The sequence below is a fragment of the Felis catus genome, chromosome B4 (assembly GCF_018350175.1).
Source record: "Felis catus isolate Fca126 chromosome B4, F.catus_Fca126_mat1.0, whole genome shotgun sequence".
Taxonomy (NCBI): domain Eukaryota; kingdom Metazoa; phylum Chordata; class Mammalia; order Carnivora; family Felidae; genus Felis; species Felis catus.
In genome coordinates, this window is record NC_058374.1 from 97,836,742 (window position 1) to 97,851,961 (window position 15,220).

The window sequence follows — 15,220 nt, forward strand, 5'->3', positions numbered from 1 at the left end:
AAGATCATTCCAGGGGCGCCTGAGTGGCTCAGTCTGTTGAGTGTCCGACTTCGGCTCAGGTCATGATCTCACAGTCCGTGAGTTCGAGCCCCGTGTAGGGCTCTGTGCTGACAGCTCAGAGCCTGGAGCCTGCTTCAGATTCTGTGTCTCCCTCTCTCTCTGCTCCTCCCCTGCTCACACTCTGTCTCTCTCTCAAAAATAAATAAAGATTAAAAAAATTAAAAAAAAAGATCATCCCATTAAGTAAGAAATACACACCTTATGTGGAAATATGCAGCAGAGAAAAGAAACTTTATCATGATTTCTAACATCTCTTGTTCTTTTCTATTATAGAATCATAGGCAAATTCTAATAAAACACTGATGAAATTTCAGATTGAGGCTTGACTTTGCCACTTAAAAATTCTGATTTAAACTCTACTCCACTATGTCCCAACCCGAGAATTGATGAAACTAATGAAAATCTTATAAAGATGGTGAGAGAATTCAATAAAAAGTTCAATTCAACAAATATTATTTTTCTTTACAGTCTGCTTCCCATTACACAGATGGACTGGTCAAGGCGTAAAGGATTATTAACTTGCTGAGGATGATACAGATGCTAATAGGTGTCAGTGTAGGTACTAGTTCAAATCTTCTGTCTCCCTCTCCCTGTCTTATTTTAGAGAGGGAGAGAGAGAGCACAAACAGGGGAGGGGCAGAAGGAGAGAGAGAGCACAAACAGGGGAGAGGCAGAAGGAGAGGGAGAGCACAAACAGGGGAGAGGCAGAGGGAGAGGGAGAGAATCTTAAGCAGGCTGCATGCTCAGCTTAGAGCCAGACTAGGAGCTCAATATCATGACCTAGGATCATGACCTGAGCTGAATCAAGAGTTGGATTCTCAATCAACTGAGACACCCAGACGCTCCAGTTCAAATCTTCGTTCAAATACCCCAGATGTTTTATGATACCACGCTTTATTTTGTTGGAGGAGGTCACTGAGAGGATATGACTGCGAAATGTCCCACAGGCTGGAGTTGAGTAATCAGAAGCTCTTCGCCCTTTCCCTGTACTTGGAATATACATTATTATCACCATTCCCATAGCCAGGGCTGTTTCAAGGACATAGCCTTGAAACAGTAAGGTACTGTTGAGAACTTCTGGACTGATAACATGAATGAACCCAATTAAAGCCTCTACATAAACTTTTATAATTCTGCTGGCAGGTGCAGAGATCTACTCATCTGAAGGTCACCCAAGAGAAGCCCGTGAGTAAATTTAATTGGTTGCTAATATCATTGTAGAAGTGTTGTTATAAAAAAAAATCCCAATTCTATAAGATCTGGATCTGAAAATCTGGTCATTTTTCTCCTGTGTTACCTCAAGGCAATAAGTGTCTGGAGTTTAATTATGGCTGCCCTCTTTGAGGGAAGTGATTTCTCACAGCGATTTCGGGAACAGTTGGGTTCTCTGAGACCCTTTCAAGGAGTTCATGAGGTCAATACTGTTTTCATCGTAATACTAAAGTGTTACTTTTTTCTCTGGGTTGATATTTGCACTATTGTACCCAAAACAACAGTGAGTAAAAATGTTGCCTCTTGAGCAGGAATCAACATAGAGGTACTGCTATTAGTAGCCCTCATTTTCACGCTATACACACAATTTTAAAAACCTGGTTTCAGTTTCAAATGTTCTTGTTGAGGGGCACCTGGATGGCTCAGTTGGTTAGGTGTCCTACTTCAGCTCAGATCATGATCTCACAGTTGGTAAGTTCAAGCCCCGTGTCGGGCTCTGTGCTGACAGCTCAGAGCCTCCAGCCTACTTCGGATTCTGTGTCTCCCTCTCTCTTTCTGCCCCTCCCCCACCAGCACTCTCTCTTTATCTCTCTCTCTTTCTCAAAAATAAATACAAGGTTAGAGTGGGAGGGAGCCAAAGCATAAGAGACTGTTAAAAACTAAGAAGAAACTGAGGGTTGATGGGGGGTGGGAGGGAGGAGAGGGTGGGTGATGGGTATTGAGGAGGGCACCTTTTGGGATGAGCACTGGGTTTTGTATGGAAACCAATTTGACAATAAAATTTCATATATTTAAAAAAAATGTTCTTGTTGAAGCATTAAAAATACTAATTTTATTGGGGTGCCCGGGCAGCTCAGTCGGTTAAGTGTTGGACTTCAGCTCAGGTCATGATCGCACGGCTCTGAGTTCACGCCCCACGTGGGGCTCTGTCCTGAGAGCTGAGAGCCTGGAACCTGCTTCAGATTCTTTCAGTCTCTCTCTTCCCCTCCCCTGCTTATGCACTGTCTCTCTCTCTCTCTCTCTCTCTCTCTCTCTCTCTCTCTCTCTCTCTCTCTCAAATATAAACATCAAACAAATTGTAATGCTAATTTTATTAAAGCCCATCCCTTGTCTATGTATTTAATATTCTGTGTAACAAACTGAGAAATGTGCACAAAGTGCTTCTGCAGTATACCCCTCTACCACGTTTGTCTTGGTGAAAAACACTTGTATGATTTTTAGAGTTTCACCGGACTAGTTGCTCTATTCACGGAACACCATTTTAATAGAAAGAAAGATTGACAGACAAACTGTGGTTATTCAGACTGGGTGTCTGGCAGACATTTTCTCTAAAGTGAACAATGACAGTCTGCCACTTCAAGGAAAATAGCTAATAGTGTTTGATAGGAAATGCCTCAATCTTTGGAATATCTGCATAACTTAGTATATCAATATTTTCCAAATAAGCTAAGTCAAGGTAAAAAACCATGCATGAGTATGAGATTCATTCAAAAGAAAGATTAAAAAATGATGAAAGGTTCTAATCACTGATACAATTTGACATTCCCAATTGAAACAAACCTTTAGGAAGCTACCTACCACTTATCACTTGAAACTAATTTTCTTATAGAACAGAGAAAAAGAAGTAATGTTTATTTGTGAACAGCATATTTTTATTCATATTAATAATAGATTGAATAGCCAAATAGACTTGTGTAATTATTGTCCACATTAAAGACTGTATGTTATTCTTTCTAAAACAAAATTGATTAGTTTGTGTAGATATGATACAACTGTATTTGGTTTATAAATTACCTTATCTATTTGTCACAAGGTATGTCCACTTACCTTGAAACATATATTTGTATATATAGTACCCTATAATTGATACATAAACATATACTTCGCCTTGAGAGGGCATATGAATAAAAGTGATTATAGCTGCTTTAACATTCAGATGGAAATTTGTGAAAGTTATGTCATCTGTTCCCTTTCAGCTCTTCAAAATCAGATGAGGTGTTTGTTTAAATGCAGATTTCTAGTCTTGGTACAGAAACAAATTAGCCCCTTTATGAGGATGCTTGCAAGATTATTTTCAACTTACTCCTTTTTTTTTCATTTCATTTTAACAAAGAAAAGATATACTTACAAGTAATTAGATTTGGTTTTAGTTAATTGGGCATTTTTAGTCATGCAGTTGATGTCTATCTTTTTAAAGTTGTCATTGCCAGAAACAGGACTTCCCCATAGCAAATGGGTATAAAATCTTGATATGCAACATTATCCTTGTTTCTGGAAGCACTTGATGTAACTATCTTTATACTTTAGGTGGGTTTTTTTTCTTTATTACAGTACTATTGCATTTTTTAGTGTTACATTGTGCACATGAAACTACCTGCTTGTTAGAAACAATGCAGAGAGGTGCTCCTGGGTGGCTCAGTCCCTTAAGCATCTGGCTCTTGGTTTTGGCTCAGGTTAAGATCTCACTGTTCATTTTGTGGGGTCAAGAGGGTTTGCTTGGGATTCTCTCTCTCTGCTCCTTCCCTGTTCCCTCTCTCAAAGTAAATAAACTTTAAAAAATGCATAGATATATGCAGTGAAGAGGAAAATCTCCATATATTCTACACTCCAATTTCCTTCCAAAATAATAATTCCAGTTATTAGACAAGTACATTACATTCAAAATTTTGTTTTTCAAAGTCCTTGGTTGCTGTTTTATTTTTAAGTATTAAAACTGTAAAGTTTCAGAACTCTTAGAAGTGAATTTATACACATCTAGTTTAAAATGAAAATAGGAAAAAATAAACATATGAAAAATAAATAGATTATCATCATGAATTTCCACCATCCATTATTAACATTTGCTAGTAGTTTGACATCTATTCTTCTTGTCATTTTCTATGAATAGTCCATTCTAAAAATGAACCAACAAATACATGCATACTTACGCATGAAAGCCAAATAGTCTTTGACATCTTCTCACTTACTCATGTAGTTGGGTTCCCAACCTCTTACACAACACTCAGGTGATTTTCTTTTTTAGCTTGTTGATGTGATGGATGACATTAATTGATTTTTGCATGTTTGGTCAGCCTCCTCTACTTGGGGTAAGTCCCACTTGGTCATGACATATAATTATTTTTAAGCATTGCTGGATTTGATTTGCTAATATTTTGTTGAGGATTTTTGCATCCATGTTCATGAAAAATATCGGTGTGTAGTTTTGTTTGTTTGCTTGTAATGACTTTGGTTTTGGTATTAGGGTAATGCTGATCTCATTTGGTTAGGGAATATTCCTTCTACTTCTGTCCTCTGAAGAAATTGGTAGAAAACTGGTAAAATTTTGTCCTCAAATGTTTGATAGAATTTACAGTGAAGCTATCTGGACCTGGTATTTTTTTTTTTTTTTTTTGGCAAATGCTATTAATTTTGATTCAATTTATTTAATTGAATTTATTCAATTTGTTTAATAGATATGATAGCTTATTTATTCTTGTGTGGGTTTTGGCAACTGTGGCTTTCAAGGAATTGATCCATTTCATCTAGGTTATCAAATTTGTGGGCACAGTGTTGTTCACAGAATTTCTTTGTTAACCTTTTAATGTCCATAAGATATGTAGTGATGATCCTCTCTCATTTCTGATATTAGCAGTCTGTGTTGTTCCTTTTTCTTCGTTTAGATAGAGATTTATTGATATTTTTAAGGAAACAGCTTTTTGTTTCATTGGTATTCTTTATTGATTTCCTGTTTTCAATATTATTGATTTTTCTCTTAGCATTTCTTTTTTTCTGCTTATTTTGCATTTAGTTTACTCTTGTTTTTCTAGTTTCCTACAGTGGAAACTTAGGTTATTGATTTTGGATCTGTCTTCCTTTCTAATACTTGCATTCAATGCTACACATTTCCCTCTAGGCACTGCTTTTACCACATCTCATAGATTTTGAGAAGTTGTGTTTTCATTTTCATTTAGCTCAAAATATTTTAAAACTTCTCTTGATATTTCTTCATTGACCTATGTATTATTTGGAAGTTGTGTTGCTTAGTTTGGAATTTTCCAGTTATAGTTCTGTTGCTGATTTCTAGTTTAATTCAATTTTGATCTCAGAGCAGATATTGTATGACCTATTATTTCAAATCTGTGAAGGGGGGTTTTATAGCCCAGAATGTGGTCTATCTTGATTAATCTTCCATGTGAGCTTAAGAAGAATGTGTATTCTGCTGCTGTTGGATGAAGTAGTCTGTGAATGTTAGTTATTTCCAGTTGATTGATGGTGTCATTAAGGTGATTGTCCTTGATTTCTCTTTCACTTTTTAAGGATAATTTTGCAATACTAGGTTAGTGGTTCTGTTTTGTTTTGTTTTCTCTCAGCACTTTAAATATTTCACTACATACTCTTCTTGCTTACATAATTTCTAAGTAGAAGTCAGGTGTAATTTTATCTCTGTTTCTCTATATAAAATGTGTTGGTTTTTTCCTCTGACTTCTTTCAGTACTTTATCTTTGACTCCTTGTAAAGTTATGTCTAAGTACATAACTTTGACATAATGATATGTCTAAGTACAATTTCTTGGCATTTATTCTATTAAGTGTTCTCTGAGCTTCCTGGATTTTTGGTTTGGTGTCTGACATCAATCAGGGGAAAAAAAACCATTTCTTATTGTTTCAAATATTTCTTCTGTTTCCTTTTTTCCCCCTTGTCTTTCTGGTATGTGTTGATTGATTAATTACAGTTGTCCCACAATCCTTGGATACCCTGCTGTTTTTGGTGTGTGTGTGTGTGTGTGTGTGTGTGTGTGTGTGTGTTAATTTTTAATTTTTTGAATTTGTACGTTACTATTGACATATCCTCAAGCTCAGAGTTTCTCTCCTAGTAAAGACTTAGTATTACTAAGTCTTTTGAAGGTATTCTTTATTTTGATTATGGTGTTTTTGATCTCTAGCATTTCATTTTGGTTCTTTCTTAGTATGTCCATCTCTCTCCTTGCAATGGACATCTCTTCTTGCATACCATTTACTTTATTCATTAAATCCCTTCACATATTAATCATAGTAATTTTAAATTCCCAGTCTGATAATTCCAACATTCCTGCCATATCTGGTTCTGATAACTTGATTTGTCTCTTCAAATTGTGCTTTTGACTTTGGTATTCCTTCTAATTATTTCTTGATAGTTGACATGAACTACCAAGTAAAAGGAAGAGCAAATAGGCCTTTAGTAATGTGAAGGTGAGGTTTTGAGGTGAGGGAATTATTCTGTAGTTTTATGATTAGATCTCAGTCTTTTAGTGAGTCTGTGCCTCCAAACTATGAATTTCACAAGTGTTTTTCAGTTTTTTTTTTCCTATCCCCTTATGTGGGATGGTTAGAGTGGGCTGGAACTGGTTACTTCCCTTCCCCAATTAGCTCTGACAAGACTCTAGTAGGTTAGGATCTGATTTACTAGTTCCTCCTGAGAACATCTCTTGTTAAGAACAGAGCACCCTGGTGTTTTTTAAATATACCTTTTCTCCTTGCCCTTGGAAAAAAAATTGTTGATTTCCCCACCTGTGTATCTTTTTACTTGTTATTATAGGGTGGCAACCTCTGAGCTCCTAATATGTAGAGCCAGAGATGAGACTGATGGCCTCTTCTGATTTCATGTTTTTTTTTTCAAAGAATGTCAAAAGCTAAAGTCCATATATTATGAATGTTTCAGAAAAATGGGTTTTCAAAGTATAAGATCAACATGTATGAGATAGAACATTTTAAATCCACATAGATATTCACCACTAAGACATATGGTGGCCCTCTGACTCTGGGTTTTATAGACCTTTATATCAAGAATAATAATGCATTAGAAAGGTGTATTGTAGCTGGTGTGGATATGTTACAAACTGTCCAGTTCCTGATGTATAATGAACTGTTCTTTACCAGAGAGACTGCATGTTTACAATACTCAATTAATACATCTGGCTGACTTTAATTGCATTAGCTTTGTCGCACCAGAGGTGGCATAACTTTCATGTGAGATAATTAGGTTTGCTCAATTTAAACAGACACATTAATGCAGCTCAGCAAGGCTCAATTAAATCTGTTTTCAAAGCAAAATCACAATGTGAGGCATTGTGGGTAATGTTATGCAAATTGTCATATTGGCAGAGAAACTGAGTAAGGTTTCTGCAGTGCCTATTGGCACAAAATGAATTTCTCCATTTGGAATATCAAGGCAAAAACAGCAAGATGACTGTGTTGTGATTTCCCCCTTTTAGTGCTTATCAAAGTAATACAGCTGTTGGCCTTGTCAAATGAATGGATTTTTTTCACTTTGGTCTTTAAGTAATTTTTTAAAAGTTTTTATTTTAACCAGAGTATCTATTGTTCCACAATCTAAACACAATTTGTCTTCCACTAGACATCAGCAATAATCAAAGTTTTATCTTCTTTATATTGCCTTCATTTCCAATAAGGGTGTTTATCAGTAAGCAAGGGAGACCACATATAATCTTATTGAGATACTTACAATGAACCTTCTCAATGGGTGACAGCTACTATTTATATAAATATGTTTATGTGTGACACATCTTGGCACTTGAAGAAAACATAAATGCTCCTACTTGAGTTAAATATGTGAATTTTACTAAAAATATCCACCATTGCCAACAATATTTGCAGCAATAAAAATGTTTTATTGACTTCATAATTTAAATATCTATTCTAATAATTGGATACTGATTTCAAAGAGTTTTTAAATTATTAATAAATTAAAAATTAACTTTAAATTTTTGAAGTCTGATATATGATTGCAAGAAGTCAATTCTTATTTTGTATGTTATATACACATATTCATATATTTATATATTTAAATAATTATATGATATATCAATAATTATATTATATATAACTGATATTTAAATATGTATAAAACATTACAAAATGTGAATGAATTATGTAAAGTATTATATAGCATATGAATATTACATATGTCTGTTGAAGAATTACCAAATCTTCTATACCTTTAGCCTATTACATAGAATATTCTCTCATTTTATTTTTTTATTTTTTTTCCTAAGTTTTTGTTTAAATTCCAGCTAGTTAATAGACAATGCCATATTAGTTTCAGGTGTAGAATTTAGTGATTTATCACTTACATATAACACCAGGGGTCACCACAGCAATTGCCCTCTTTAATCCCCATTACATATTTAACCCATCCCTCTGCCCACCTCCCCTCTGGTAACCATCAGTTTGTTTTCTATAGTTAGAAGAGTCTGTTTCTTGGTTGCCCCTCTTTCTCTTCTCCCACCACATGTTCATTGCTTTGTTTCTTAAATTCCACATATGAGTGAAATCATGTGGTATTTGTCTTTCTCTGATTTATTTTGCTTAGCATGATACTTTCTTGCCATTCATGTTGTTGCAAATGGCAAGATTTAATTATTTTTACGGCTAATATTCCATTATATAATATGTTATTAATAGTTTAAAACTCTATTTAAAATCAGTATCCAATTATTAGAATAGATACTTAAATTATGAAGTCAATATTCCATTATATATATATTTATATATATGTATGTATGTATATATATATTTATATACTTATGTATGTATGTACACACACACACACACACACACACACACACACATATATATATATATATATATATATATTATGCCACAATTTCTTTATCCATTCACCAGTAGATGGAAATTTGGACATTTTCCATAAGTTGGCTATTATTGTGATAATGCTATCAACATCAGGGTGCATGTATCCCTTCGAATCAGTATTTTTTGTATCCTTTGGGTAAATACCTAGTAATGTAATTGTTGGATTGTAGGGTAGTTCTATTTTTAACTTTCTGAGGAAACTCCATACTGTTTTCCAGGGTACATTTCCACCTCATTCATTCATTCATTCATTTATTTTTAATTTTTGGAGAAAGAGAGAGAGAGAGCATGCAAATGAGGGAGAGGGGCAGAGGGAGAAAGAGAATCTCAAGCAGGCTCTGTGCTCAGCATGAAGCCTGACACGGGGCTCAATCCCAGAACCCTAGGATCGCTACCTGAGCCAAAGAGTCAATCGCTCAACTGCCTGAGCCACCCAGGCTCTCCTCATTTTAATCCTATAGAGAATTTGAAACCCATTTGGTATTGTTTTCTGCTGAATCACTTTGAAAACATATAGAAAATTATATTTTAAGAGTCTATTAATGTTCATTTTACATAATAGCACATTTATGATTAATATTGTATAATGTTTAACAACTACATTTTTTCAACGTTTATTTATTTTTGGGACAGAGAGAGACAGAGCATGAATGGGGGAGGGGCAGAGAGAGAGGGAGACACAGAATCAGAAACAGGCTCCAGGCTCTGAGCCATCAGCCCAGAGCCTGACGCGGGGCTCGAACTCACTGACCGCGAGATCGTGACCTGGCTGAAGTCGGACGCTTAACCGACTGCGCCACCCAGGCGCCCCAACAACTACATTTTTGAAAAATTATCTAATTTTTAAATTGGGCAACATCAATACACAAAAGTGAGCAAATTGTTAGAAATAAAGACATAACCTGAAACAAGAATGCTTGTGGTAGAGATATGATATATAAACAGAGATCTAGTAAATTGTTCTACATTTTTCCTTATGGCTTTACTTCTGTGTAGAGTTTATGCAACTTTTATATGAAGGTCCTTAGAAGAAAATAAAACTTTGAAAAATGATTCCTAGAAATACAGTATCATTTTGATTATTTACATGAAATTGGAACATTGGATTAATTTAGATAATCTTTGTTTTAAAGACATAAAGCATTTACAGAGAAAAGATTCATACCAGGGGACATGATCTCACTTTTGATATTAAAATTTAGAAAACTGATGCTTGATGTTAGTGCTTATTAATATTTTGGATAGTATATAAAAAGGCAAAATTATTCTGCCGATATAGAAAGACAGTGCAATGAGATTGAGGGAAGTTTTTATACAATAAGATTTGGTAATGTTAGCAATGACTGATAGTAAAAGTAACAGTAAGAAGCTAAGGGCTTCTTATTTTGATGTCCATGAAGTCTTTGTGAATACATGCTATCACCACTGAAATATGAGCGCTACTGTAGCAAAATGTGAGAGTTCATGTTAAGTTGTACAAAAGCATTGTGGTCCAGAGGCGCCTGGGTGGCTCAGTCGGTTAAGCGTCCGACTTCCAGCTCAGGTCACGATCTCATGGTCCGTGAGTTCCAGCGCCGCGTCGGGCTCTGGGCTGATGGCTCAGAGCCTGGAGCCTGCTTCCAATTCTGTGTCTCCCTCTCTCTCTGCCCCTCCCCTGTTCATGCTCTGTCTCTCTCTGTCTCAAAAATAAATAAACAAAACAAAACAAAACAAAAAACAAAAACAAAAAAAACACAAAAGCATTGTGGTCCCGTTGAACTTTTTTAGTGGTGGTGGTGGCTTAATTTTTTTTTTTTAATTTTTTTTTTAACGTTTATTTTTGAGACAGAGAGAGACAGAGCATGAACAGGGGAGGGGCAGAGAGAGAGGGAGACACAGAATCTGAAACAGGCTCCAGGCTCTGAGCTGTCAGCACAGAGCCTGATGCGGGGCTCGAACTCACGGACCATGAGATCATGACCTGAGCCGAAGTCGGATGCTTAACCGACCGAGCCACCCAGGTGCCCCAATTTTTTTTTTAAATAAGAGAATGGATATATAGATATAGGTAGATAAATAGATATATAAATATCCCACCTGAGAATGTTAGGGGTACAGAAAATGTTGCTTTCTATTGCACTATATTTAAAGGAAATAAATATTAATTTTTGAATGGGTGAGAATTATTTTTGTCTCAAAAACTAGAGCTTTTATTTTACATGCAATTCTGATTCTAATAATTCCAAACAGTTGAACTAATTAATATGAAATCTGTATATCCATTAGTCATCTGTAGGGAAAGAAGTGTTCTACATGATAACATTTTCCACTGTTGAAGCTTCCTACTTATTTATTGGAATACACTGTGCCTAAGACTGACCTCAAGAAATTTCTGGTTCATTTGGGGGGATTTTTTTTTAACGTTTCAACTTTGAGATAATTGTAGATTCATTGCAGTCATAAGATATAATCTAGAGAGATCTCGTATACCTTCACTCAAAGATAATTTTTTGTATAACAATTGTACCAAAACCAGGAAGCTGACTTTACCTCAGATTGTACCAGTTTTACATGCAATATGAACGGGTGTATTTAGTTCTATGTGATTTCAGCACATGTGGAGATTCATATGACTACCACCACTACTGTTAAGATATGAACAATTCCATCATGTAGGGGCTATTTTTAAATAAGCGTTTTAAAATATGATTATTTAAATGATTTTGATCAATAATTTCTAAAACATATGACCCATGCCACTGTTTTATTTTAAGATTACATATGGACACACAGCACACAACTTTGATAACTTAGAATAAACATTATGAGCATGCATGTTCTCAATATAACATTTATCCAACTGCCTTATATACAGATATTTTAGTTTTCCTCAAAAAATGTCATTTCTCCTGTGACCACATTTACTTTTCCAAATTTAACCCTTTATTTGCTCTACCTCTTAAATACATTAAGAATGGAAAATTGAGATACCAAAACCTGTTGAGCTGCTGGTGACCTCAGAGATAATGTATCAGTGTGTACAAGAATGATGTGCAATGTTTTTATTTAAAGATTTTGTTCACAATAATTAATTTTGGGAGTAGAAAATGCAGGCGTCTGGGTTTCCTCTGCAATTTTGTAATACTCAGGAAAAATTTACTGAGGATTCACAAAATCTCCATAGACACTAGACAGCAAAAATATATATATTTTAAAATATTTTTAATGTTTATTTATTTTTGAGAGACAGAGAGAGACAGCATGAGTGGTGGAAGGGTGGAGAGAGAGAAGGAGACCCAGAATATGAAGCAGGCTCCAGGCTCCGAGCTATCAACACAGAGACTGATGCGGCGCTCGAACTCCTGAGCCATGAGATCATGACCTGAGCCAAAGTTGGAAGCTCAATGAACTGAGCCACCCAGGTGCCCCGAGACAGCAAAAGTATTTAAAGACAATCTATACCTGATGGGCTAGAACTGAACAAGATACAGGTTTCCATTTCATTTCTCCATAGTAATTTCAGTTATTATAGCAAATTCAGTTACACATCCACTCCACTGTGTTTCCAAATGACCCTTTCCATTAATTTATCTATTAGGTCTTTATTGTGTACTCACTATGTATCAAATATCAGGTATGAAATGAGGAACTATTTAGTGGAATAAACAGGCAGTAATCACAAAATTGTGACTAGTGTCATGGATGGGTGCATGAGAGTGTACAATAAGTGAGTTAACTTGATACTCAGGTCAGAAGAAGGTTTCTCTGAGAAGCCATACTCATATTAGACTTGAGTAGTAAGTAGACACTGGTCAACTGAAGAATCAGGAAAATATATTCAGACTGTGAGGCAGGAAATGATAGACACATTCAAGGGACTGAAAGGACTCCCTTATATCTATATAGTAGAAAAATAAGATGGCCGTCTACTGTGTAAAAATAAATGAACATTTTTGAAGCATGTAAGAAGAAAATTGCCTCACAACTGGGTTTCAGTTTTCAAAGCAATTACCTAGTCAGATCTCATTTGAACCCATATATTCAATGCCCAGGCATACATTTATTGAGAATACACTGTTTTAAATTGTGTTAATCTGAGAACATACCAGTGGGAATTGTGGTGAAGAGTGTTCTTTTTGTTAGATGAGTGCAAATTATATTTCAACTTAAGCCATTTTAAACCCAATTACCACGAATGGTTCATTTTCTGAGATTTCAGAGAAAAATATATCATAGTAGAAGAAAATATTCTCTAAGAATTTGTTATAGAGAGAATTCCTCATCTAGCATTTTTAGAGTTAGCAATTGTGGAAATGCAAATATACAATGCATTCCTATTCAAGAGTCCCTAAGACCACACTAATAGCTTCCAACTAATTTGTTATATATATAAAATCATATAAAATAGTTCTCATCAGCATGGAGTTACTGCTTAAATGATTAAAACAGTGATTTTCATGTCTCTTATTATACTTAATTTGTATTAGTTTAAAATTGGATATGAGTAGCAAAGAAATTTATCTTAAGCTTTAGATAATTCAGGTACTTTAAAAGGTTAACTTCAGTAGAAAAAAGCAAAATATAAATTTATTTTATTACTAACCCTGCAATTTGCATACAATTGCTTTAATAAGATAAGAAGCTGTTGTGTAATTTTCTTTAATCTTCAAGAAAAATATACCTAATTACCAAAGTTATACCTTTGTTGAATATTAGAAAATATTTAAAATAATTCTAAAGGGTTTTCCCATGACATGAAAGAATTGATTTGACTCATGGATATCTTCTTGCTATGGGAGCCTCATGACTTTCAGTTTAAATAAGAAAAGGACATTGGCTATCCTTACCTAAGGGCTAAATATGGTGGTCTGATGATCACCTTTTTTTCCTTCTGTAATTCATGTTTTATTTATAGACACAAACATTTAATATTGACTCTCTTATGTTAGTTACAACATTTATATATATATGCTTACTGAAAAATATGTTGAAAATTAATCCATGAGGAAAACAGAATTTGAGAGAAGAATCCTGTTGCCAGAGAGTCTTTCACTGATATTAGTATTATCATTTTTTAGATGTAGCTATTCTAGTAAGTGTGTAGTGATATCTTACTGTTTTAATTTGCAATTTTCTAAGAACAAATAATCGTGATTTTATTTTCATATGCATATTTTTCTAAATGTATACCTTTTTAGATGAGGTATCTATTAAATATCATGCTCATTTATATAAGATTATTTACCTCCTTTTCTTGTTTTGGTTTGTTTGTTTTAAGAAATATTTGAACTTTTGGAGAGAAATGCCTTATCGGGTATATGTTTTGCAAATATTTTCTCCCAGTCGTGTCTTTTGATTATCTTAGAGGTATCTTTCCTATACCAGTTTTTAATTTGAATAAAGACAAACATCAATTTTTTTTTTCTGTCATGAATTTTGCTTGTCTAAAATTCATCCACCAAAACCCATATTAAAGCTATATAGGTTTTCTCATGTTTCTTTCTGGGAATTTATAGTTTTGTGTTTTACATTTGGGTCCATGGTACAATTAGAGTTAATTTTGATAAGAGGTGTGAGGCATGTAACTAGGTTCACATTTTTTGTGTATGGATCTAATTGTTCTAACAAAGAAAAGGCTTCTTTTTCAATCGTTATTGCCTTTGCTCCCTTGACAAAGATCAGTTGACCATAAAAGTGTGAGTCTATATGCAGGAACTTTTGTGTTCCATTGATCTGTGAGTCAATTCTTTCAACAGTACCACACTGCCTTGAGTACTGTATGATCTGTATTTCCTTTCTTGTAATGCTTTTATCTGTTTTTGGCATTAGGGGTATGGTGGCCTCATTTAGGGAGTTAGGAAATATTTTCTATAGTACTATTTTCTGAAAAAAAAATTGTGGAGAATTGAAATTGTTTTTCTTAAAACTTTGAAATAATTGGGATGCCTAGATGGCTCAGTGAATTAAGCATCCGATTTCAGCTCAGGTCATGATCTCCAGTTCATGAGTTCGAGCCCTGCATTGGGCTCTCTGCTGTCAGGTGGGGCCTGGTTGGATCTTCTGTCTCCCTCTCTCTCTGACCCTCCCCTGCTGTGCATGTGTGCTTGCTCTCTCTCTCTCTCTCTCTCTCTCTCTCTCTCTCTCAAAATAAAAAGTAAACATTAGAAAAAAGTATAAAAAATAAAAATTTGAAATAATTGACTAGTGAAAACATCTGGACCTGGTATTTTTTTTAATTTACTAATTATTATATCAATAACTTTAATACCTATAAGCCTATTTGGATTTTTTGCTTCTCCTTATTTGGGTTTTGATAGTGGCTTTCATTTCATTTTTCC